The sequence below is a fragment of the Phodopus roborovskii genome, unplaced genomic scaffold (assembly GCF_943737965.1).
Source record: "Phodopus roborovskii unplaced genomic scaffold, PHOROB, whole genome shotgun sequence".
Lineage (NCBI taxonomy): Eukaryota > Metazoa > Chordata > Mammalia > Rodentia > Cricetidae > Phodopus > Phodopus roborovskii.
In genome coordinates, this window is record NW_026125120.1 from 38,115 (window position 1) to 63,967 (window position 25,853).

At 48.3% G+C, this 25,853-nt stretch overlaps 1 pseudogene; it reads right to left on the reverse strand.

The window, feature by feature from the left end:
• On the reverse strand, window positions 1–25,853 carry LOC127226040 (delta(24)-sterol reductase-like; annotated as a pseudogene).

The window sequence follows — 25,853 nt, forward strand, 5'->3', positions numbered from 1 at the left end:
TTCCCATCTTGAGATGTCTTTTCCAGGAACAGCCCTGAATGGGCTCAATGATGGCTGGGGTAGCTCTCGGGCCTGAGCACACAGGAAGAAGGGGCAGGATGGCCCAAAGATGGCAGAGAGAACTTTGGACTGGACCTAGCTTTGGCACAGCACATCCTGGGCTTGCCTGCCCGTCATGTGGTCCCCGCAGAGGTCCAGGGGAAGGAGGAACCTCCTTTGCCCCCACGAAGGGCTCTTGTGGCTGAAGCAGACAATGCAGGTGCAACTTCAAGGCAACCTTCATCCTGCCAGATGACACGTGGGGCATCTTCCCAGGCTCAGGGCTGAATCCAAAGCATGGGTCAGGTGTGAGGTTGAATGGGAAGCAGTGGTAGTGGCTTCCGCTTGGGAAGCCTCCTCCCACACAACCGGCCCTTTATGGAGATGACATCCCACAGGTAGGTATTTTACCTCCTTACACAGATGAACATGGGCACAGAGGGGCCGAGTGACTAGCCCAGAGTCAGTGTCGCACGGCTAATGAGTGACTATTCTGGGACCGGGACTTAGGACCATCTGACTCCAAATCCCATGTGCTTCCACTTGCCTGAGCGCCCTGGAGGCCGTCAGGCTGCCTTGGGGATTTCTGGAGGGGTTTCTTTCTGAAGTCTGGGAAAGCAGAGAGGCTGAGCGAGGGAGAGCAAGTCCATTCCCATGCATCTGGCTCCCCAGGTGCCCCGCTCAGTGCCTTGCCGCCTTGCAGATCTTGTCATACACCTCAGGGAAGGCGTCCTGGCAGCCGAGCTGCTTGCGCAGTTTGTGGTAAAGGGAACCATCAAACATTTCCCAGAACTCCTCGCGGTTCATATAGCAATCGGCATATAACATCTGGAACCTGCATGGGAGGGAAGGGGGTAAGGGTGTGATGATGGACAAGGTGGGTGAGAGGGCCCCTGTGTCCCTAAACCCTAGGCCACTCACCCGTGCACACTCCGGACAAACTTCTCCAGCTGTCTCATGCAGGACCTGGCCTCGAAGTGCTTCACACGCGGCTCCCCATATGCCCCGATGTCCACGTAGAGCTCAGCCTCATCTCCCTTGGGGTGCACCAGTCCTGGTTGGCTGGGCAGGATGAATGGGCACAGCCAGATGGGGTAGACCTGAGGGGCCAGGGAAGTGGATTGGTCTGCCTTTTTCCAGCAGGTAGCAGACACAGGATTGGCCCACCCACAGCCCACAAAGGGAGACTTAAGAGTCTGCAGCCTCACTAGAGGCTCCCAGCTGCTCTCAGCTCTGGCTTCCCCTCCAGCCCTGTGAGATACTCCTATTCTACCTCATGGAGCTACTCTAGAGCAGCCTGTCAGGCACCATGGCCCCTTTTCCTTGCTGCCCTGGCTGAGCGAGCCAAGAGTGTCATTTTATAGTCGGAGAAACTGAGGCCCTGTGGGCAGATACACAAGGGTGGGTGACGTGGTTCTAGGGGAGAAGATGTAGGTCCCATGGACCCATGCCCCGCCTGACCACCCTGCTTACGTGGATGTCATTTTGGAAAGTGTGCAGGGCCTGGGGCAGGCATTTCATGGGCACCAGCATGTCCTGTACCACATGGTGTTGCTCATACAGCTTACGGAGAGTTTCGCCCTGCGTCAGCTTCAGGAGGGAGATCTTAGGGGGCACCATCCAGCCAAAGAGGTAGCGGAATATGGGGTTGTTGCCAAAAGGGATGATATCCTAAAAGACAGAGATGGGGGATGGGAAGAAAGAGGAAGTCTCAGTCAGGTCCTTGATCCACTCGGGACAAGTACTCCAGGGTGCGAGCCCCTCATGAGACACAAAGAGGATCTTTACCGGGTGGATCTGGGTCAGACCCTCATTTCACACATTTACCAACTATAGTGGCTTTGGGATAGTCATGTAACTTCTCTAGGCTCGGCTTCCTTATCTGTGAAAAGTGACACGTGAGGCAAATAGAGATATTGTGACCGGTGCCAGGAACACGATACCATGGCTACCATTCCTGTTCTCAAGATTAAGGTCAGCGTGGTTGGCAGCCTATAAGCATTTGCTAAATGAAGGCTGTCCAGTGAGGATGGGATACCTAGAGAGCTTGAGCAGTATTCCTAAGGGCATGCAGTAAGGACGCGCTCCCCAGGTGGGTGGAGTCTAACTCTACAAGGAGTTGGTTGGCTTCCACACAGCCAACCATTCATTCTCTTGCTCCTCTTGGTCTCCCTGGAAACCCTGGTAGGCAGATACCATCTTTCCTCCTCATGCTCTGGGTGCTGCTGCTTCCCCCACCCTTTCACTTAGCCATGCAGAGACTCCCTAGTTCACAATCGTCTTCCTAGCTCTAGGCCTTGCTACTTTCCTAAGACACCGGTGTGCAGAGTACCGCAGCCTCTGAAGTTTTGATGGCAAGGGGGCTGTCAGCGACAAGGCATTCCATTCCAGACATGGTTCCTGTCCTGAGATGCTCACTCTCCTGGGAGCAGTGGGTATAGTACAGAACTGGGACAGAGTCGGAGGCAGCTTCTGAAGGTCCCCTGGCATAGGAGCCCAAAGCAGCAACATGTGCCAACTGCTGAAAGCTCTGTATCACATTCACACACCCCTGGAGTCAGAGCTTTCCTACGAGGGTGCTTAGCCATCTGATGTCCAGTCTACCAGACCCACACAGCCTGAGCGAGGCCATAGAGTCAGCCACCGAGGCCACATCTGCTCATCTATATGTGTCTCTGGCTTCTGTCTGACTAGGACAGAAGAGTACTTGGAGAGACTGAATATCTCCCCAACAGACCTCTCCAGCCCTTCCCACAGACTGTGTACACCACTTCACTTTGTTGCCCGGATGCAGAGCCATTTATTTAAGCAAGGCTACATGGACGGGCATTTAGATTACTCCAAGATTATCAGTGAAGCTCCTCTGCGTAAGTCTTTGCCCATCACTATGCACATTTACTGTTAAGTTCCTAGACACAGACAACTCTAGATTAAACGCTGTGGGTATCTTTAAGGGATCCTACTTCAGACACTCGCATTATTTTGTATTCTGAAACTAGAGGTGAACATGGCTCCTTGCAAGCTTGCCAGCAATGCGCTCTCACACTTCCAGATCTCTGCAGTTTCCCTGACAGGTGAACAGCGAGACACAGTGAGATACCTGTTTCCAGCTCTGGGGAGACTATGTGTCATCCTTCTCAGGTCCACTGGTTTGTATGAACCAAACTGTCGGCCTCAGAGGGCCAATGTTTAAACACCACTCTTCTTTCCTGCCTCTGCCACCCCTTACAATCCATCCTCTGACCCCTTAGTGACCTGGGGTCCACGGTCCTGGCTTCACTCCTGTCCTGTCCTGCCAATGTGCTGAGGTCACTTTTTCCCAGCACTCTCCCTCAAGATGCTTCGGCCTCAGGCTCCTGCCACCTCGGCTGTTGCTTGCATCTGGCCAGCTACTGGCTACCTCTACTCCGGTAACTGGCTGCAGAGCCCTAGGGATGACCAAGGATCCCAGCAGCTCCTTTCTTACCCATGTTAACCACCCCCACACAGTGGCTAACAAATGCTATGACAATGGCCACCCAGGCCTGCCCTAGGTTCTCAGGCCTTTCTTAACAGAGCGATGAAGGTCAAAATGGAATGTTCATGAACCAAAAGTAAAATAGCCTTGTACATTTACGTGTGTGTGCATGCAAATGCAGGTCTGTGGAGGTCACATGACAACTCCTTGCCTTCCGCCTTGTCCGAGTTGTCTCTTTGGTTGTGTGCTGCCCTGCGTGCCAAGCTAGCTGTCTGGAAAACTCCCAGACATCCTCCTGCACAATCTCCCATTAGCAGCTCTGGTTTTATAGATGTGGGCCATCATGCCTAGCTTTATGTGGGTTCTGGGGATTCAAATATGGGGTCCTTACTCTTGAACAGTAAATTCTTTACCCATGGAACCATCTTTCTAGGTCAAAATATTGTCAAGACAGTGGGTCCTCCCACGCCCCCAACCCCACTGTGCTAGGGATTGAACTTACGGTGTGCTAAGCAAGCATCCCATCACATAGCCCGGCCCCAGCCCCAATCACTGAGTCCCAGTCCTAGTCCTGATCACTGAACCCCAGAAAGTGCTCTTATATTTAAAAGATGAATGGTAAAATCCATGCTAATAACTCAGAATGGGATTTTTTTTACTTATTATGCAAATATTTATGACAGGACAAAGGAAAAGGCTGTCTACATTTTAGTACTTTCAGTGGCACTCTAGATCTGTTTCGTGCACTGGGCTCCACAGGTTACCTAGCTGGCCCTGAACCTGGTGCTGCCTGATGGGGGGATGGAGGGAGGGGGGAGGGAAGTGCTTGAGCCAGCCAGGCTAGGCCCGGGTGTTCTGACTCATCACCCAGAATGTAGGTTGACCAGGTTGTTCTTTCAAAGACCTTTTTTCTTCAGGGAGGAAAGTGGAGTGAAGGCAGCCAATGGGAAGGAAGGTATATTTATTGGTGGGAAAACCTACATTGAGATTGTGTGTATTTATCAGAAAGGTCTCAGCTTCCATAACTTCTGTAACTCCCCCTACCTGGTGCTCCACCCGCTCATGGAAGTAGGTTCCTCCTTAGAAACCACTGTTGGCAGAAGGGAGTTGCCTCACACAGGCCAGGAGGAGAGCAATGAGCCTGGGCTAGGGGCAGAGGTGTGTCAGATTGTCCATTGACCTCAAAGGGAACAGCATTCTGAAGGCCAACTCTGCCTTCCCGTAAGGGACAGCTGGGCTTCTGCAGCTGCCCGGTCCTGTTTCCGTATTGCCTCAAATTTCTAAGTCCCAAGAGTAAATAAACTGCAGGTAAGCAAACATGGCTTAAAACACCTGTTCTTCCAGTTCCTGCCTATAAATGGAGGTGGCTTAGGACGGTGTTCACTTAGCTGCACGGCAACATGACAAGCTTCATTTTGAGCAGTCTGTGAAGCAGTTAAAAATCTCTTTACCCCCTTAGGAGATAGGGCACCTTGGCTGGAGCAAACCGGGACATGAAAGGCACACTGCATGGGGGAAGCCACATTCACGGCTCTCATTACTGAGGCCTGGGCCCTGTGTGCCCTCACCCTCACAGACTCCCTCCCTGGTTCTGAACCACTGAGCTCTCATTCAGCCTTGTGCACTGCAGCTCTACAGCACCGAGTCTGGGACCACTGTCACCCGCATCTGCACTCACATTTGGTGAGTTTAATACCCACAAACACGGTCCACTCACACTTTGGTACCCCAGCTCCTCCGCCTGCCTTTATCTTCCAGCAGTCTTATCTTTCACTGAGCTCAGCGGCTGCTCTCATGTCATCTCTCAGAATAGCTGACAACACTTGTCACCATGACGACCTAATCTCCGGAGCCAAACCAGTCCCGGTGCATCTTTTCCCGGAGCCACTCATGCCACACACACTCACTCACTGCGGATTGCATCACCGCGGTGCTCTGTTGCATCAGAACTCAGTTGCTGGAGTATAAGTACCACCTACTTGGTCCTTTAAGAATGTTTCTCAAGCTCCAGACCATCAGTGTCTACATCTATTCCACAGTTCCTTCTGTCCACCCTACCCTAGAGGTGGCCCACTCTACCAACCTGGCATCCACCGTCACAGTGTGAAAACCCACAGCCATATGCTGGCCTAGCCACGAGTTCATGGTCACCAGTCTCAGGAAGCTGAAGCCCCTGCCCCATCCCAGCCAATGAACTTCCTATTCTCTAAGGGACAATTCACATGTCCCCCTCTCAAGCTGTCACCATGCCCTGGCTGAAATTCCTACTTTTGATTTTATCGAGAAATTACAGACAACCAGAAGGGAACTCCCTCAACTTCCCACGTCCCAACTGCCCCCAACTTCATGCAACTGTTCCCTCCTACACAAGCTACCACCACGAGGCCACTTTCTCAGCTGAGCCAAGAAGCCACCCCAGTATAAACATATACTGTCACTCTCCCCATCAGCCCCAGGACATATAACAATGATGTCACCTTTGCTTCTAAAAACAGAGAAACAAGATTCTCTTAGTCCTGTCCTCACTCCGGCTTCTGTCCCCGTGCGCCCCCCCCCCATTTGTCCCTTTAAGTGGCCTCTGAGATTGGTTTCCACAATCCTATTCTCTCTCTCTCTTTTTGTTTTGATTTTTCTAGACAGGGTTTCTCTGTGTAGCTTTGTAGACCAGGCTGGTCTCAAACTCCCAGAGATCAGCCTGCCTCTGCCTCTTGAGTGCTGGGATTAAAGGTGTGCATCACCAACACCCGATTCACAATCCCATTCCTTTAAACTCAGTCTTCTGGGTTTTAGCTGCTATCCAAAGCTGATTTCTATCCCTTCATCTCACTTAGCAATGGACACTTTCCTGGAGGTTCCCCCAGGCTCTGGCTAAGGAGCCTTCTCTTCTGATGGTTCCTCTCCCTGGGACTGTAAGGGACCCAGGACTGGGCATTTTCATGCTCCTACTAATCATGGCTTTAAATAAAAAAAGGCCAGGTGGAATAAGCCCACAAGCTCTGCATTTGGCGGGGTAGGGAGTAGGGAGTATGGGGTGGTGATGGTGGCTGGTGGAGTCAGGAAGTTCAAGACTAGTCTCAGAGACATAAAGACCTGCATGGGCTACATGAGACCTTATCTCAAAAACAAAACAACCAAACTCAAACAAAACCCCCAAACTCAACACTATTTCCCTGCCACGGATGCCTATATTTATACACATGGTCTTAACCTTGTTGAGACCCTCTGGTCCTCACACACATAGTTGACTGGGTAGCAACTCAAGGGTCCACTTGTGTGCTCAAGAAGCACGTTCAACAGATATGCTCCGGGCAGACTTTCTAGTGTCCCTTGCCATGCCCCCCTCCCCCCGCTTCCCATGGTAGTTAGGGGCCTCCTTCACCTAGCTCTTGGGTCTCCAAACTGAACTCATGCCAATCTGTCTGGAAAACCTGTAGATCGGCTCAACTGTCAACGCCACTCACGGTGCTTTTCTCCTCTGCTGCCTCCCAGACAAACAGTAATGTTTCATCTCTTTTCCCCATGATCGCTTAGCCCCCAACCTACCCCCACCCACTCTCCTTCCAGCTTAAAGAATAAAGATATTCTTTAAAAATAAAAAAAGTAGGACACACCACTTTCCTACTGAAAGTGCCCACTGGCTTCCTCTCACACCTAGAAAAAAAGCATTAAGTTCTGACTTGACCTACAAGGAGCCATGTGACCCAGGCCAGCCTCTGGCTTCTGTGTGGCCTCGTTCTGCACCCTGGCTCTAGCTCGGCAACCTTGCTGTGTTTCAGACATAGGTAGCCTGCAGGGACAACAGGACAATGAGGTCCAAGAGATCGCAACTAACCTCCGCCTCACACACTAGGTACAAAGTGTTCAACCTAAATGAAGGAGCAACATCCTTGAAGCTCCTGGAGGCAGGCATGGATCGGGGGATGGAGAGCAAGGGTCTTCCTGGTCTCAAATTTGTTCGTAAATTCTTAAATATGACAACGAACAAAGTAGATAAGTTGGACTTCATTGACATGGAAAACATGTACATCAACAGACACTGCCAAAATTGTGAAAAGCAGGACAGGATAAATATTTGCAAATCGTGTGTCTGCTAATGGTTTAGCATCCAGAGTGTGTGTGAAGAACACATACAACTCAACAGCAAGCACAAACAGCCCAGGGAAAAATGGACAAAGGGGCTAGTGAGTGAGATTGCTCAGTGGATGAAGGATGATCTGAGTTCGACACTTGGGACCCATGAAGTGGAGGGAGAGAACTGATTCTTGGAAGTTGTCCTCTTGCTTCCATACTTAGATCATAGTACATGTGTGTCACACACACACACACACAAAACGAATGAATGAATGAATGGATGGATGAACTAAAAATAAACAAAAGACCCCACAAATGGCTCACAAGCACTTGACAAAATGCTCAAGGACAGCCAAGGCTTCACAGAGAGAATTCCTAACTTGAAAAATCACGAAGAGCTGGGTGTTCCTTGGTAGCCCACGCCTTTAATCCCAGCACTTGGGAGGCAGAGGCAGGCGGATCTCTCTGCGTTCATGACCAGCCTGGTCTACAAGAGCTAGTTCCAGGGCAGCCTCTACAGCCACAGAGAAACCCTGTCTTGAAAAACTAAAAACCAAAACCAAACCAAAACAAACAAACAAAAACATTAAAAACAAAACAAAAACCAGTAAGGAACTACAAGCAAACCCCACTGTGATACCACTGCCAATCCCAGGACACTATAACAGTAACAATAACTTACAGATCAGAGAGTATTAGCCAGGAGGAAAAACTGGAACATTGCCAGGTGAAATGAAAACAGTATAACCACCGTGGGAAACATTAGGGCAGAACCTCCACCAGTTAGACACAGAATTACCATCATTCAGCAATTCCATTTCTCATCTGTGTGTATGCATGAGTATGTCCCTAAAGAATGTGAAAACTGTTTACTTGCTCAGGGGGTATGAGGTTTCCTTAGGTACAAAGACAACACCTGGGACTCCATGGAGTTGGAAGCCACACAGCATCACGTGTGTGCTGAGCTCCCTGAACTAGGCACCAGACACTAGTTAAGTCTCCTGGCTCACCACTGGCCATTCCTCTGCTTGGGGATTCTCCTGGAGGGCCTGTGTGGCTGGTCCTCCTCAAGTCCAGGACCCACCTCATGTGCCATCTACTCGTCCACTCACCCCTACACACAATGGTAGACTTATGCTCACCTCAAGGCTAAACTTGACTCTTACCCCTTTGCACAACCCTTCCCCCTTTGCTTTGCACAGCTTTTCCAGGGCCTGTTCTCTCCCCACACAGAGCTAGAATCCCTGTTCAGCAAGGATAATGCCTCCCTGAAAGATAAAGCGGGCCTGCCTTCCCCAAAGTATGGCCTCACTCTGTGTCAGCGGTGAAAGCCAACTTCTTACTGCAGGTGGCTGTGCCTAACCCAAAACACAGTAACTGCTCTGCTGGACTGTGAGGACAAGACCATTCCTTCACCAAAGGGACAGAGAACTAACTGTGGCCACAAGGTGAATGGCGCGCTGTCTCCCCCCCCAGGAGCCAGGGCCCGAGAGAGCCACGCCTCACCTGGAGCTCCCAGAAGATGCTGCGCGTGTGGCGGTGGTAGTAGTGCCTCAGGGGAATGTACTCAAGGCCCTCACGGTTTGTCTTCAGGTAGTTCTCCACGTGCTTGAAGAACCATGGCTTGTAGTAGCTGCCAATGCTATTCAGCTGAAATGACAAGAGGGCATTGTGATCAGAGAGTGTCAGATCACAAGGGAGCCACTGGGGAGCAACAGTGATCCGGCTGCTGTTCGATACCCTTGGCCTTTTCCAAGCTCTGACATGTCAGTTGTGGCCTTAGAGAGTTCAGAGCCAGGCGGCCTGGGCACAGCAGGCACTCACTCTCCAGCAGAGAGCAGACACTTGGAGTGACCTTAGTGCTGTGCACAGGGCTCTGACAGTCTAGGAAATTTAGTGGCCCATCCCAGCTGGTGTCCTGATTAGAACACAAGTCAATGTTCATGGGGTCCGTGGTAATTCAGGGCTCTGCACAGGTTAGCTTCCTGCTGCCCTCACCGAGCCAGTGTGGATCCCTCTCACTGGAACCCGTGGTTCCAGTCCTCTGGGTTCTTTCCCTAGAGTCTCCCTCCCCTGGAGGGAAGCTCACAGGCTACATGTTCTGGCTCCAGGCTCTGTCCTCCAATGCCTAAATGACACACTGAACTGTTGTCTTATAGCTCTCAGAGTTTCAGGTCTAGATCTGCCTCACTCCAAGATGACTTAGTTGCTCAGACCCCAGTGCTCTCTCCTCTGAAGTGAATTCCTAGGCAGGTTCTCTTGGGAAGAGAGAATGTTCTAGGGCTGGGGACGCTGGGCCAGATGTTGCCTAGCTATATTTTAGATGTGTGAATTGGTAGAGGCCACTCCCTAACTCTGTTTCCTGCATAAGTGAATTAACAATAAACACACACACATACACATTAATTTCAGGGCTTTATTCCCTCTCTCTCTCAAAACAGACAAACAAACAAACTAAACTAAAACCAAAAAACCCAAAATAAAAACCAAACTGAAAATCAGGGCCATATCATACTGTACACACTGTGTGCCAATCTGTTCTTCCCATGTACAAGCCATGCAGCTGATCCTTTAGCCTGTTTGCCTCACTTTCTATTTGGCAAGATACTGATACTGCTGACTGGATGGCTGTGCAGGTCAACGTAACACAGGACACACCTAGCATGGGTCCGCCCTGCAGAGGGCCACAGCATCAGTTCCCTGCCCTCCCACTGGTTGTCAGCCTCTCCTCTGTTGCCAGTACCTGCCACTTCTCTGGGTACCACCCTCTCGTGGAGCCTTCTCCATATCAGGCACTCTGTGGGGGAGGAACGTGGGAGCCACAGTGGGCTAGACAGTTCTGCACAGAGCCTGCTTGCCCACACTGGCTTCCCCTGTGGATAGTGAAGGGGACCGAAACTCGGCAGCAGATGGAGCAATCTGATCTAAGGCAGCGGAGGCCTGGCCACCTGCCCGGCAGTGGCATCGACTGTGTAATTAAGTTGAAACTTGGGGTGCCTAGGTCCAAGGTTTTAGGGAACCACTGAACTAGAGAAGCCCCGAAACAAAAAAATAAATAAATAAAAGACACCCTAACTGCCACTTGGGACGCATGGCAGCTGGGAAGGCCAGACGGCTGTAGAAGCTCATACCGGCCTTTACGTATCCGCAGAGAGCAGCCCTTGCCTGGCTGTAAAGTGGGTTACATGCTCACAGGGAGCCTCACCCCTGGATGGAGCCACCAGAAGACCCATCACAGTGCTTGGCTGGCTTCTAACCTGGGCCGCTTGGCACATCTAACAGCATCTACTACTCTCCTGTCCCAGCTCAGCTAACTAGTGATGTCTCGGCCTTGCTTACTACTACAAAAGCCAAGAATTTGGCCTCTGTGCTTTTCTCCCACTTGGCCTGGAGGAGCTCCTGGCAGGGTCCTGGGGCCTTCATTCTCTTGTCAGGAAACACCAGACCTGTGTTAAAAGCCTAACAAATCCTTTCTTAGTGCCATCTTTGATGGCATCTAATCCATGGTAAAGTTATTTTCATAGGGCAGGTGGTTTCTCCCCTTGGCCCCTCCCCTCAACTTCACACTGTAGACACCTCTAAGGAATTGCCAGGACAAGCTAGAACACCTCTGGACCAGATGCCCTTGACAGGTGATTAGGGGTGGGGCACTCACAATGACTAGGCTCAAGGCCAGGGAGAACCAGAGCACTTAGACTCCACGGCTGCTCCTGGATGCCCTCTTCCAACATGTGTCCCACCAGGGTTCAATGCTGTGGACACATGGTGCTAATCTCTAGAAGCTGGGATTCGGGGACCCACATGACCCAGGAGTCAGAGACCAGAATGAAAACCTTCTATGCTCACTGGGCCTCCCCAGGAGTCTGTCCCTCACTGGGCCTCATTTCCTAATATGCAGAGAGGATTGTTTTACACAGTTTGTGAGTCCTTTTCAATTATTGTAGTTTACTGAGACCAGGGCCTCATACACAGTAGCTAAGTACCCTACCACTGGGCTAACCCTCTAGACCACATTTCCAAGTAAGCAAAGCAAAAACAAAATTTCTTTAGTGTGTGTGTGTGTAAAACAACTTGTGGGAGTTAACTCTTTTCCTTTGCCATGTGGGTCCCAGGGATCAAGTTTAGCGTTGGTGGGAAGTACCCATATCCACTGAGCCATCTCGAGGCTTCCAATTTTATTTTATTACTTTTTAAAGATTTATTATGTATACAGTGTTCTGCCTGCATGCATGCCCGCAGGCCAGAAAAGAACACCAGATCTCATTACAGATGGTTGCTGGAAATTGGACTCAGGACTGTTGGAAGAGCAGGCAGTACTCTTAACAGCAGCTCTGAGGTCCCCAATTTTAAAACATTTTACGTTTGCAGGTATAGATCAAGAGCCTTAAGAGATGCCTGTACTTTGATGTAATAATTCTACTTTAAGACATTCTTCAAGTCCTCTCTGCTCCACTAATCAAAACAAAGCAGGACAAATAAAACTAGAAGCAACTTAAATTTCCATCTGTGGACAGTGTTTTTTGTTTGTTTTGTTTTGTTTTTTTATAAGCAACAGACAGGGCATTTGCTCAATGCACTGCTCTGAAAACATGAAATCACCCGAGGCAGCAGAGCACAAGACAATGCTTACCCACCAGACAAGACAAATTTGAAGAGGTGAGCACAGATAAAGGCAGACAAACTAGAAAACTTTGCAAAGATGTGTTCAACTGTGCAAGTAACAAGAGAGCTACAAAATAAAGACGAACTATTTTTAACCTTATCAGATTGGCAAAAATCAAAGTGTGATACTCTCACTACGGTTGGCAGGAATGTAGGGGGAAAGGCCTTCAGCCACCTGTTACTGGATGCAGGCATGAACACCACTAATCCATTGAGGGCTGTGTGGCTCCACTCACCCATATTTAGGGTGTTTACACCTGGGCTCAGGATTCTGTTTCATTCATAAAATTGTTGGTACGAAAGGACAAGAGAGTCTTAAATCAGGCCAAGGACTTACATTCAACCAAGTGGTGGGGAGTAGGATAAGGTATACTGAGAAATGCTGTGGAAGGGGTTACCGTGTGTGTGTGTGTGTGTGTGTGTGTGTGTGTGTGTGTGTGTGTGAAGAAATGCCCCTTAACTTTGTGTGTGTGTGTGTGTGTGTGTGTGAAGAAATGCCCCTTAACTTTCTTATATATTCAACATTGCCATACTAGTTTATCATTTAAAAACTTGAAAAAGGTTTTATGTACATTAAGGGGTGGGGGGGGAGAGATGAGGAACAGTTAGCTTTGGGTCACAAGTGTACATGGGGTCTTTTACTTGTTCCTACTTTCAGGTCTCTTACAGTGAACACAGATCCTTTCTGAATGGAGGGGGGAAAATCCTACTAGTAAAAATTACTTGGTCATGCCAGGCAGTGGTGGTAAATGCCTTTAATCCCAGCACCTGGGAAGTAGAGGAAGGCAGATCTCTGAGTTTGAGACCAGCCTGGTCTACAGAGGGATTTCAGGACAGGCCCCAAAAGCTACGAGGAGAAACCTTATCTAGAAAAAAAAGTTACTTGGTGGCCAGGCATGGTGGCACACCCCTTTAATCTTGCACTTGGGAGGCAGAGGCAGGAGGTTCTCAGAGTTTGAGGCCAGTCTAGTATACACAGTAAGTTCCAGACCAGCCAGGGCTACATAATAATAGTAAGACCCTGTCTGAATATGGACAGACAGACAAAACAACAACAACAAACCAGAAGCAAAAACGTCATATATATTACATAGTTGGGTCACACCTGTAATTCTAGAACTTATACTCAAGAGATTGAGGCAAGAAGATAGCTATTAGTTGGAGGTTAGTCTGGGCTACTCAGTGAGTTCCAGGATAGCCTGAGCTAGTATGTAACCCTGACTGAAAAATAAATAAAGATTAAAACATCACACATTTGTCACATATAATTAAAATACATGAATAAAACATTAAACATTGTACGGTGAAAGCTGAGGGTGTGCCCATTTGGTTTGGAGGGAGTTTCAAGGTAATTGCTCAATCTTGCTTCTGCCATCCTAATTCAAATTAGCCCTTGGAGCATCTATGACACAGGCTGTCATTAGACATTAGGTTTTATCTACCACAAGGGAAGCACATAGAGGCAGGTGGCATGAGTGGAGGACACGGGACTCCTGTGGTCCCTAACACAGCTCTGAAGGAGCCTGTTCCCTGCACCCTGAAGGGCTGCCATAGGAAGCAGTGTAGAACAGGTCCAGCCCCAGCCCACCTTTGTCCCTGGCCTACCTTACTGGGCTCTACGTCATCCGTCATGACCCCTGTCATGATGACAGCTTCATCAAGGGAGTACAGCAACCCTTCCACGAAGTGGTTCTCCAACCGCTGGGACTCATGGGTGAATTTTTCACAGATGGCCTCCAAGCCCCGAACTGGCTCAAACCGCAGCTTGACGTACTTCTTGGCAGGGATAATACGGATCTCAGCAGCCACCAGGAAACCCAGGGTCCCACAGGACCAGGGCACAGCATAGAAAAGGTCTGAGTTTTCAGACTGTGAGACAGAATTGGCACGTGATGAGAGCGTGACCTCTAGACATGGCCAAGGACATAGAGCCTGTGCCGGATTCTTGCAGTTGCTATCCTGAGCAATGCACATTATAATGTACATTATAATCAGTACTCAATTTTCCCTCTGCAGTTTCTATTTCATATTTAACCTCCTACTGATGCCTGTATCAGGGATGCTCAGCTAAACAGAATCTGACACCTTTTTACTGAGGCCTAACCCCTGAACCACATGCTACCTGGGAAGGTCATGACCAAAGCTCAGAGGGAGGAAGAACTAAGGGGCAAGCAGAGGCACCAGTGTAAGCTAAATGAGCTAGATCCCTACTGCAGTCAGGGCAGTCAAGAGGCATGAAAAATGTAGAAATGTCCCTGCCACCCACAGCTGGCACTAAAAGCAACAATGCCTCTCTTGGTTCACTTCGCCTTATTTCAGAGCCTGGCGGGGCACTGCTGGCTTCTGAGGGTTAAGGAGCATGTGGCCTGCCCTCAGTCAAGGTTCACAGGGAAGTCAGCTGTAGCAGCAGAGCTCAGGCAGGGTCTCCCAACTCCAGAAGCAGTGGCTCTCCTATAGCCCTGCTCAGCCCTGAACACCTGATCTCTCTGTCCCACACAGACACTGCCTTGTCCACTGGCCATGGTAAATTAGAGTCTTTACATCTCTAAGAGCATTTTTCCAAAAACAATCCAGCCTTGGGCTGGTTTACCAATAGGCCAGTGGTGTACCAGCTCTACTAACCTGCATTGCCTAGGTGGTAGGCAGGACAGGGAGCATGGGGACAGGGGACCAGACAAATAAGTTCTGTGGCACACAGTGGGAGCCTCTGCTACAGCAGAACTCTGTCAACCAATCCCTTCCCCGGGGTGTCCAGGTCCCAAAACTGCACCCTGACTCCACACCAGGAGCCGACACAGCACCTTCCCCCCTCCGGCTCATACGGCTGTCAAAGGACGAACGCAGCCTCAGAGAAGCCTTCATCTCCTGTCTCTCCTCAGGTGAGTGCATAGGAAGATGTACTGGACCAATGTGACACACTTCTTGGCTGAGTACAGTGTATTTATCCTAGACCTTGGGCTCTCTTCTGTGAGGCCAAAGCTGTGGTGGCTCTGATGTACCCACCTTGAATCCAGTGACCCAGGTTTAATTTCTAGCTGTGCAAGATTTACTTTCTGTGTGACCTTGGGCAGGTCATTAGCCTCTCTGTACTTGAGTTTCCCATCTGACTCATGGTAACTAGAGTATTCATTCACCTCACAGTTTGTTGGAGGAAATAACATGCATGAAGCACCCTTAACAGTGCCTAAATGCATGTAAGGGGCTGTACATCCCAACAGATGTATTTAAAATGAAGCGCCCAAGGACAGCCACCTCCCTGACACCAGTCTTCCCCATCTCTGAACTTACCGGAGTGCAGCGCACAAAGCTGCCATCTGCCAGGATCAGCTCGTATGCGGTGCAGATGTGTTGGAACAGGCCGTACTTGTGCGACGACGACTCGATGCCTGTGCCCATGATCAGGCCCCCTGCAGGGACATGCATGTCAGCAGGGAAATCTGTGGTGTGCAGGGTGGGGCTGGCAGACATGGAGCTGCTAAATTAGGATGTTCCCCATCAACCAATTTGGAGAGTAGGCGTGAGAAGGTGCCCTTGAGGATGGTCTGTGTGTGCATCCACTATAGGAGGAGCTTTCATGAAAGGAGGTTACTGGGTGGCAGGGTGTGTGACCTTTGGGAAGGTGCTGTCCCTGAACAAGCACTTTGGTGGTCACAGACCCTACAGGGAGAAGAACCAAACCTATTCTGTGTGACACCGGCAGAACCGGAGCAATGGACAGTCATGAGGAAGCAGATGGGATTGGAATATCTGAACTGCTCAGAAATGGAGCAAGGCCATTTCTAGCCCAAACAGAAAAGTAGCCATCACAGAGTAGATGTGCTACACGGAGGAGGTCGACGTTCCTCCCCTGTGATACTGGAACCACCCAGCCCTCCTGCCGTGAACAAGGAGTACTCACCCACTGTGAGGTCATCGAGCTCGGGCAACACAGGCAGGGTCCAGCCAATGGAGTTCAGCAAAGCCGTCACCTGACCCATAGACACCAAGGGTTCCACTCGAACAATCTGTGGATGGGACAAGGGAGAGGCTAGGACTGAGGGAAACAGCAAACTCAACGATAATGCCTGCACACAGGGTGACATCTCAGCCTTACCACGCCCTCAGAGATACAGCCGTTATGGCTCTCTCTAGAATACTAGACTGAACTTAATTTTGGTGACTATGACCTCTGGTTCTGAGTCAGCTAGTACTGAGTGCCATCCTCTTGAAGATCTCCTAAGTGTTGGGTATGGCTGCACACACTTGTAATCCCAGCACTTGGGAAGCTGAGGCAGGAGAACTGCCACAAGTTTGAGGCCAGTTAGCAAGATCTTGTCAAAAACCAAACAAAAACAAACCCCAAACAAACAGAATCAAACACAGCAAATGCTTAGTTATTTTTTCTAGCTTATAGGAGAAATATTAATTTGGGAACTATAGCAAAAATGAGGAAGAAAACCGCAGTCATCCACACTAGCTCTTCACTCAGCAATCAATGACAAGGAGGAGGCAGATCTGCCTCGCTTGTCCATGCGTCTATGCCGCTCTTTTGTAAGTTTAATACGTATACACAAGTACAAACCCACACATATACACCTGTTTGACTACTAAAAATTTAATACTAGCGGGGGCTGGATAGATGGTCCAGCAGTTGGGAGGACTGGTACTCTTCCAAAGGACCTGGGTTTGGTTACTGGCACCTGCATAGCAGCTCACGACAATCTGTGACTCCAGTTCAAAAGGTGATTTCTCTCGCCAGGCACCAAGCATGCAAGTAATACAAAAACACATATGTAGGCAAAACATCCATATATGTGAAAAAGAAATTAGCATAGAGATTGGGGAGACCACTCAGTGGAAACCACAAGTGCTAGGACAGAAGTTTAGACTCCGAGCACCATGTGGATGTGACAACCTGCCCAGGGCATGAGAGCTAGAGACGGGGGCTCCTTAGAGTAAGTTGGCTAGTCAGACCTGCCAAATGGACAAGCTCTGGGTTCAAGTGAGCAGCCCTGCCTGGATATATATGGTAGAGAGCAGTTACAGAAGACATGCAACTTGCTGTGGGATATTTGTATACTATGTGGAAATGTATTGCTTTTGCTGCCACAGAAGAAGAAACACTATGAATACCATCAAGATTGATAAAGGTTAGATTCGAACAGGAGAGACCTCTTGATAGGAGAGGTAATAGCTCCTCAAACAGCTTGGTCATTCAATCCAAACTAAATTAATTACACTAACAATGCCTTTCCATTGATCAGATTTGGAAAAAATATTTTTTAATTATTATTAAGAGATAATACTTTTTCAGTAGCCAAAAACGACTTTGTCTTAACAAAGATACAACCTGACAAAAAAAAAAAAAAAAAAAAAAAAAAAGGAACTTGCCAAAGGTAGGGTTGGTGCAGGGTTTGTTTTTGTCTTTCCAGGAGAATAAAAGCATCCAACTAAGGAATCTGAAGACCGCTGGACAAAAGAAGGGAGATTCATCCAGAGAAAATAAAATGTCCTAATGGTACAGCACATTTGTAGCAGGATAAAATTTCGTAAACATTTCCAAATATTTGTTTCCACTGTTCTCTACAGGCAAATGGTCTGTTTGTGGTCCCAATTCAGTTAAAAATCAAAGTGGGCTCTAGAGTCGGAGCATGGATCTCTCCATCTCTAAACCCAAGCATGACTGTTAAAGGAAAATCCAAAATCTCTGTCTCATGTCAGAAGAGTCACCTGACATGGGACAGAAGAAAACCAAAGGGACTATTCTATTATCTCTGAATTTATAAGATTACTATGTAGTAATTACCATATTACTGAACTTCCTGTCATAATACTAATGGTCATATAGAGTACTAATTCTAGAAAAATAGCTTCACCTAGTTTCCTGTACATGATTTCGGGCTTGCGTCTGAATCAGGTAACTAGGAATTAGTTGCGAACCCCAGATATACTTATTAGATTATGGTCCTCTAACATCTCTGAGATCTGCTGCACATGACATTTAAAATGTTTACGTTTTCTGCAGTGAACCCTAATCATTCTGAACAGTGATCTTTGAAGTCTCTAAAAGGATGATGAGGCCCTACAGTGACAATTCCACCTGGATTTCAGCAATACCACTAACCTGACAAACACTCCCAAAGATCAGCTTTGAACTACAAACTGTACAACAATTTCAAGTCAGTTAACAGAGAGGGTCCATCCTCACAGACTGTTTAGCCAAGACTTTAGATAAACTCTGCCTATACTTTCTCATCACACAGAAACTAAACAAAAATAATACAGCTAGCGCTCTCCTAGGACTTGACCATTATTATCTCAGGATCCCCTAAGATGCTGTCTTCCCCAGGCAACAGGAAGTAATTTTACTAATACGATGCCCACACACCCAAGAGGGGGGGTGATGGTTTTTGGTTGTTCAGTAGGTTGTGAGTGTCTGTCATCGTTTAGGGGGGTTGGTTACAAATTGTTACTGGTTACAGGAGGGAGGAAACTAAGCAAGGGAGGTTGGATTCAAGGATCTTTTTCTGGGAAAAAAAAGGGGTGGGGATATAGAAAGGATAGGATAAAGGTAGATTATTGAATCTAAACTAAAAAGCAACTATTAAATTTAAAATATTTTACTTTGATATGTATTTTTATATATTGATACAAATTAAAGGTTATTTTGTTAGAACATATTCTAATGCTTCTACTCTTGTTTAAGATACGTTTATATATTGATACAAATTTAAGGTTTTTTTTTGTTATATTGTATATATGTTTCTACTCTTGTTTAAGGTATTATACCTGTGCAGCTCATTTAAAAATGTCATGTATAATTAAAAATTCAGATTAGTAGTTAGTCATCTATAATAATTAAACTTGTAGTCATGTTAGATATGTTTTCAAGGTTAAACAAATATTTTAGGGAGATAGATGGTCTTCAAACACTTCAGAGACCTACAGAATATGGCATTTAAGATGTTTTAATAACCTAAGGCTTTTCATGATTGTTAGACTCATCTGCTCCTGGCAGCACCAATTCACTTCAAAAAGGATGTTGGGCACTGGAGAACCTCCACACAGAGTTTGCTTTTGTTGTGGCAAAGCTAGCTACTGGGCAAGAAACTGCCGCTGCTTTGCTGACAGTATGCTGTCCAATTTGGATGAGTAGGACACAAAAGAAGGCGACTGCTGAATTTTGCTAAGACAAGGTAGGACAGTCTTTCAAAATTCCTGCTTCACAGAAAGGTCTGTCAGATATCCCAGGCCTGTAGGGCAAAGATGGATGCCCCAAAGTTGCAGAGGCCCCTTGGGTGACTGCCTAGGCAGCCAGCTGCTTCTGTTGTTTCTTAGTTTTGTAAGTTGTTTGCTCTGCACTTCCTGATTAATCAGGTAACAATTCCTGAGAAACGGGGAACAAACAAAGCAAGCTTTGAGATTACCCTCATCTGTCCAGAATGAGCAGGGAGGAGAGAGACCACGGCAGGGCCTGTATCATTAGGATTTGCTAAACCAGAGTTCCAGAGGACCAATCAGAAAAGAGTTTGCAGCAAGAGCATCAGAACAGTGCTGCCCAGAGAGGGAATACTTGGAAGAATTGCAAAGGGCATCACGGCACATTCAAACAGGTATATATACACGTGTACAGCTATCTCCTGAGGCTAAGGCCAGGGAACAGAATCATCAGAAAGATTACAGGTCAAGGCACCAGAAGGTCACCTAGGGCAAGGCATAACATTTATTCTCATAAGCCAGCCTGGAAAACTTGACTCATGGAGCCTTAGACAGAGTCCTTAGAATGTCTTGACTCAGTATCAGGATAACAATTAATCCAGATTAAATGGTGCTCTGGTCCCACCTAAGAGAATCAAGACCCAACAGGATCAAATTGTTCCCAAGGAATTTAGCTGCCTCTTGGAAACACAATCTCAAGATATGTAAGAATGCCAATATGCAACACCCACCAGGAAAAGGTCCGAATGTCACAACTGTCCAGTCAGCAGTTACAGGCATGCACAGAGGCAGGAAACTACGGCCCATAATGAAGAGAAAAATCAAGCAAGCCAAACAGATCTAGAACTGACAGACAACAGAAGAGCAATCAGGGGCACCACCTTAATTCTCTATATTCAAATAGTGACATTTGAGGGCCAGTAAGATGGCTCTGTGGATAAGAAAACTTGCAAGCCTGAAGACCTGAGTTTAATCTCCAGAAATTCAGGGAAAATAATTGACTTTCAAAAATTATTCTCTGATCTCCACATGCATGCCTCAGCATGTGCATGCACGCGCAGCAGTGTGCGCGCGTGCACACACACGTCCTCACACATACATACATAAATAAACTACAAAAAAATATTAGCAAGACCTGGTGTCTGGAATGAAAGATACAGTGGACTGGGCTAACAGCAAACTAGGAATTACAGAAGAAAAATCAGTGGACTGACATATAGGGCAATGGAAACCATCTACAGTAAAACAGGAGAAATAACTTAAACAATCTGAAGAGGCCTAACACACCCATGGTAGCAGTCTCCAAAGGAGAAAATGGAGAAGGCAGGAAAAAAAAATAATAATGCCCCCAAAATTTCTACATTCAGTGAAAAAAAAAAACTAACAAGTTCTAAATCCAAGAATTATGAAAATCGTACCAAAAAACATCACAAAAGATTTATTTTTTTTTTTAGATTTCTTTGTATTATTTTAAACTATGTGTATGTATGTATCTGGGTACATGTGTGCAGATACTCTTGTAGGCCAGATGCTTTGGGTCCCTAGTCCTGGAGCTACAGGTGGTTGTGAACCCTCTGATGTGGATGCCAGGAACCAAACTTGGGTCCTTTACAGGAACAGCACACAAGCTTAACCGATGAGCTACCTCTTGGGCCCCCATTTTAATTTCCTTTGATTTTTTTTTTTAAAAAATAATTATGTGCACATGTGTGTGTCTGTAGAGCTTAGAAGTCTCCAGTGGTTCCCCTGGAGCTGGAGTTGTAGGTGGGTGATGGGGACTGTACTCTGGTCCTTTGCAAAAACTGTGTAAGCTCTCCAGTTCCAAAGAAAGACCTTGCAGGTTATAGAAAACCCGCATAGAAATGTTCCTGGCCAAAGTGGAAATAGCCTGGATGTCCGCCCACAGCTAAAGGGGGCTAAACAAATGGATCTATCCATGCAAAGGATATCATTTAGCAGACAGACAGTCCATGCCAGGCACACATGCTTCAATATGAATGCATTTTTAAAAATAATCACTAGGGAACCCAGACCAAAAAAAGTATGCACTAAATGAGTCCTTTCATTAATCTCCAAAGTCTGGCATTCATTTATAACAACAGAAGCAGAACACTGTTAACCCAAGGCTGTGGGTGGAACAGGTAGGGAGGTGGTTTAAGGGAAAGAATTAGTAAGAGCTATGAGCAAACTTTTAAGGCTGTCAGGTAAGCTCTGTGTTTTAATAATGGTGTCTCTGGTGCAATGCTGTCAAAATTTATTACCCAATTGCACAGCTTAAATAGATACAGTTTATTGTATGCCAGGTACACATCAATAAAGCTGTCTTAGAGAAGGCATAGGAGTACATGTACTCTGGCCAGGGTCTCACAGTGATGAAATGCCATCAAGTGGACACATTATATCCAATGGCTCTCTTGTTGCTGGATATTGCATTGTTCTATTAGAAATGAAAATATAATCAAAATCTGTGTATTGGGGATCTTTGATTACATACACATAAGCTTAATTCCCTTTTCCTTAAGGTATATTTTGAGAAGGAGAATGATGACATGTTGTCTTCACTAAAGTGCCCAGAAGCATTAAAAAAGGAGAATTAGTAGATGGGCCAAAGAGTACATATTTCTGGGCAAGTTCCCCTTTCCCGACTGCCTCTCCCACACACACACCCTTTTTCCACCAGCATACTTTCTTATGAGGAAGGGAGGAAAGAAGGTTCTCTTTTGTCATTCACGTTTGCCTATGATTTCTCCATCCCTAATTTTTTATAGAACTAAAACGATCAAAAGATTCCTTGGAGTTCTCAAGGACTTGCATGATTGTCTATGGCCAGTCTTTCCTCCCAGTGGCTGTGATGCTTTGGAGGACAACAGTGGCAGGTAGAGCTAGCTAGTAACAACCTGAGCTATTGGCAGGGCATTTATAATTAATATAAGCCTCCATGTGTTTATTTGAGAACAAGTATGGGACAGAAGAACTCTGTCTACATAGAGACTTTACTGACGGCCTTGGTCCTGTCCACTCTGGGATATCCTTGACGGAACTCATTTCCCCGTGAGTCGCTCACACTAAGGGTGTCCACCTGCTCCCAGAGCCAGGATACAGCACGTGCTCACTTGGTTGTTTCTCCACCCCCCCCCCCCTTTGGGGGAGAGGCAGTACTGGGAATTGAACCCAGGGCTCTGTGAATGCTCTACCACTGAATTCCAACCCCAGCCCTCTCACCTGCTTCTTGGTGTCCACTTCCAGAATGTCCATCAGATTGATCATGATGTTCTTGTGTGTCTTCTTGTATTTCCCAACCCGCAGTGAGACGGTGAGCCAGCCAGGACGCCCGTGCACATGAAGGTCTTGCTGCCCTGTTCCTTCCATTCTCGTACCTGCAACCAGAAGCTGAGACTCAGCCGACTCCATCTGGGACCCCAGAGCAGCTCACAGGCCCTCCTTCAGAAGGGAGCTGGGAAAGATGCCTTTACTCGGGCACTTTTGGGGAGGGTGGTGAAACCCTGAGAAGAGCCTTACTCTGTAGAGTCTCCATGGCTCACAGGACCAACAGAAGAGACAAATGTGTTGCTACTGCACAAGGAAGGATAAATAACTTGTCTAAGATCATACAACCCATGATTGGCAGATTCATAGCCAGGACTGGACAGCCACAGAGCAGGGAAGACAGATGGGCTTAGTCCGTAGAGGTACTTAGGCAGCATATTCTGTGCCAGACCCTGTTGCCAGCATCCACACATGCTAACTCATGTACCACTCTGGCCAGGAGCAGCCAGCCAATGGGCAGTAAGACTTTGGTAAAACCTCCATGCCAGAGAAGGCAAGGTGCAGAGGACGGCACGCTGGGGAGGAATAAAGAAGTATCTTGTCCCAGCAGGCAGACAAGGCAGGCACACTGCATGGCTGTGGTTAAGGCATCCAAGGACCGGTCCATTTCCTCTTCATCTGCTTCTAGAATTCCTCTTCCCTCCACCCAGGTGAGGCTGATTCCATGGCGCGGGCCACTGGACAGTTTTAGGAACAGGACTGTGATCCCAGGAGTCAAACCACTGAGTCTGGTTCCAGGAAGGGCATGCTCTCTTTACTGAGGTAGGGCCAACAGTGACTGAATCTAAACCAGAAACCGTGGGACGCTCCACAGGAAAATAGCATCCCATGAGGATGAAGTCAACTCAGGGGAAAAAAGAGCCAAGAGGCAAGATGGAGATAAACGGGAGAGAGGGTCCTGGATTTAGTCACATCTCAGCCAGCTGTACTGCTGGATCTTTCGGGACACAGCGCATGCGCCTTCTTTTTACTCAAGGCAGCTTCAAAGTTTTGCACGAGTCCTGTCAAGGGTCAGACTTCTGGGGAAGCTGCCCTGGAGGTGTTGGACAGAGGGCTCAGGATGGGAAGGGCTTGCAGTCTGGCAGAAGGGCACCACTATGAGTGGGCGGAGAAAAGACAAAAGGTGAATTCCATGACCACCCAGCTCTGCCTGACTCTGTGGAAAGGGAATGTGAATGACTGGAGTAGGGTGCTGCAGGACAGTAGGTCACACAGGTAGACACTATCAAGCCTGGAACATCGATTGGATTTGGGGTAAAGAAGCAAAGCCCCCATAAACATCCTTTGTCAAATTCTCAAGAGAGACAGGAAGGGTCTAGTAAGTAGGTAACAACTCAGGCAGCGATGGTAAGAAGCCAGGTATGAGGCAACCAAGCCAGAACCATGGGATGGGATGGAAAGGATGGGGTTAAGGGAGTCGAAAGTTCAGGCTCTTTATCCCAAGCCAATGTTGAGCCTCTGCCCTATTTACCAGTCATGTTCTCCTGCAAGACTCACAACTTGAACCTAATTTTAGTGAAATGGGTCCCAGACATCAATCAGGTGACCGTGGACTGTAAATCCCAGACATGAAAGGGCACAAGGAATGGCCTGTTGTCCACTGTTTCCTGTTCACGGCATATCCTTCCATTTAGTTTATGTTAACAAGCACTCACTAATATACTCTGGCCCCAAGGGGAGCTGTCAGATAACAGGGCTATTGTCTTCAGGAGCTCACAACCTGACCAGGGCATTCAGCAGGTGAATGCGGAATCTGAACCCACAGAAAGATCTAGGAAGGGAAAGAGCAGGTGGCGGGGGGAGGTCAGCAGAACTGTGGGGCTTCGACTGTGAGCTCCAAAGCCCAGGGTGGCAGTGCAAAGCGTTTCTGACCACAGCACCCTCTGCACACTCTTCTCAAACTTCTTCAGGTCTGGAGGTCAGTCTGCCTGCACCTTCAGGCTCAGCCTGCAGCATACAGCATGAAGTAAATAGAACAAGAGGGTGGCTACCATGAGGGCGGCAGCAGCAAGCAGATGCTCTCTGAAGCTGATGCCAGTTAGAGAATTATAAGGAGGGGCAGAGGGAGCCCATGCCAGTCCTGGATGGATGGGGGGAAGAAGGCTTCACTGTGAAGAAGTCTCAGTCTAGGTGTCGCTAGTCTATGCGAACTCATCATCTACTTACTGGGAGAAGGACAACTACCTCTGGGTACAGAGTGCCTGCACTGAGCAGAGTCTGAGGCTACTCATGTGGTTGGGGGCTGGATCCCACCTTCTCTCTTTAGTCCTTTATTCTAAAGGCGTCCAAAGCACCTCGGTCCGCAAAACAAACTTTCACCTCTTCCCTGCCATAATGCTCCTTTCCCAACTGACTTTCTAACCTTCCTCTCAGTACCAGGGCTCCTCAGCTTCCCTACCTTTGCTCAACCAATCTCTCCACTCGAATCATCTCCCCAGCACCACCGCCCTGAGGCCATTCCTGCTCTGGAATGCAGGGCCTGATGAGTTACCTGACTGCGGCCGACCACTCGAAGGTTTGGAGTCCCTCGTTTTCCAGGTACTGCGTATGCCCTACACCTAGCGGACACTCCATAAGCCTCCGAGCAAGGTTCTGCTGTTTGTCCCAGTGCTTTTGCTGGTTCCATTTCATCCCCTGGGCAGTCCCTTCCCCCATCACACGCGGGGTCCTTCGCGATCCTCCTCCCACACCCTCTCTTCAGGCCCGGCACACCACTCCGCCGCCCAGCGGACCGCTAGCCCGGCGCATAGCCGCGCCCCGCACCGCTCACCTGCTTCTGGATGTCCCGCACGCGCTGCTCGTGCAGGCGCGGCGCGCTGCTCAGCTTGAACACCACCCAGGCACGCACGTAGTAGTAGATGTCGAAGATGAGCGAGAGCGGCAGCAGGAAGAGGCACACGAATACCCAGCGCTGGTGGATGAGCACGAACTCCAGTCCCTTCACTCGCACCCAGAGCAGAAACAGCAGTGCGCACACGGCCAGCGACACGGCGGGCTCCATGGTGTCGCGGCGCGGCGCGCAGAAGGGTGCGGGCTCGCGCCGCGGGTCACGGCAGCCTGCTGCACGACCCGCCGGCTCAGAGGCTGCTGCCGCCGCCGC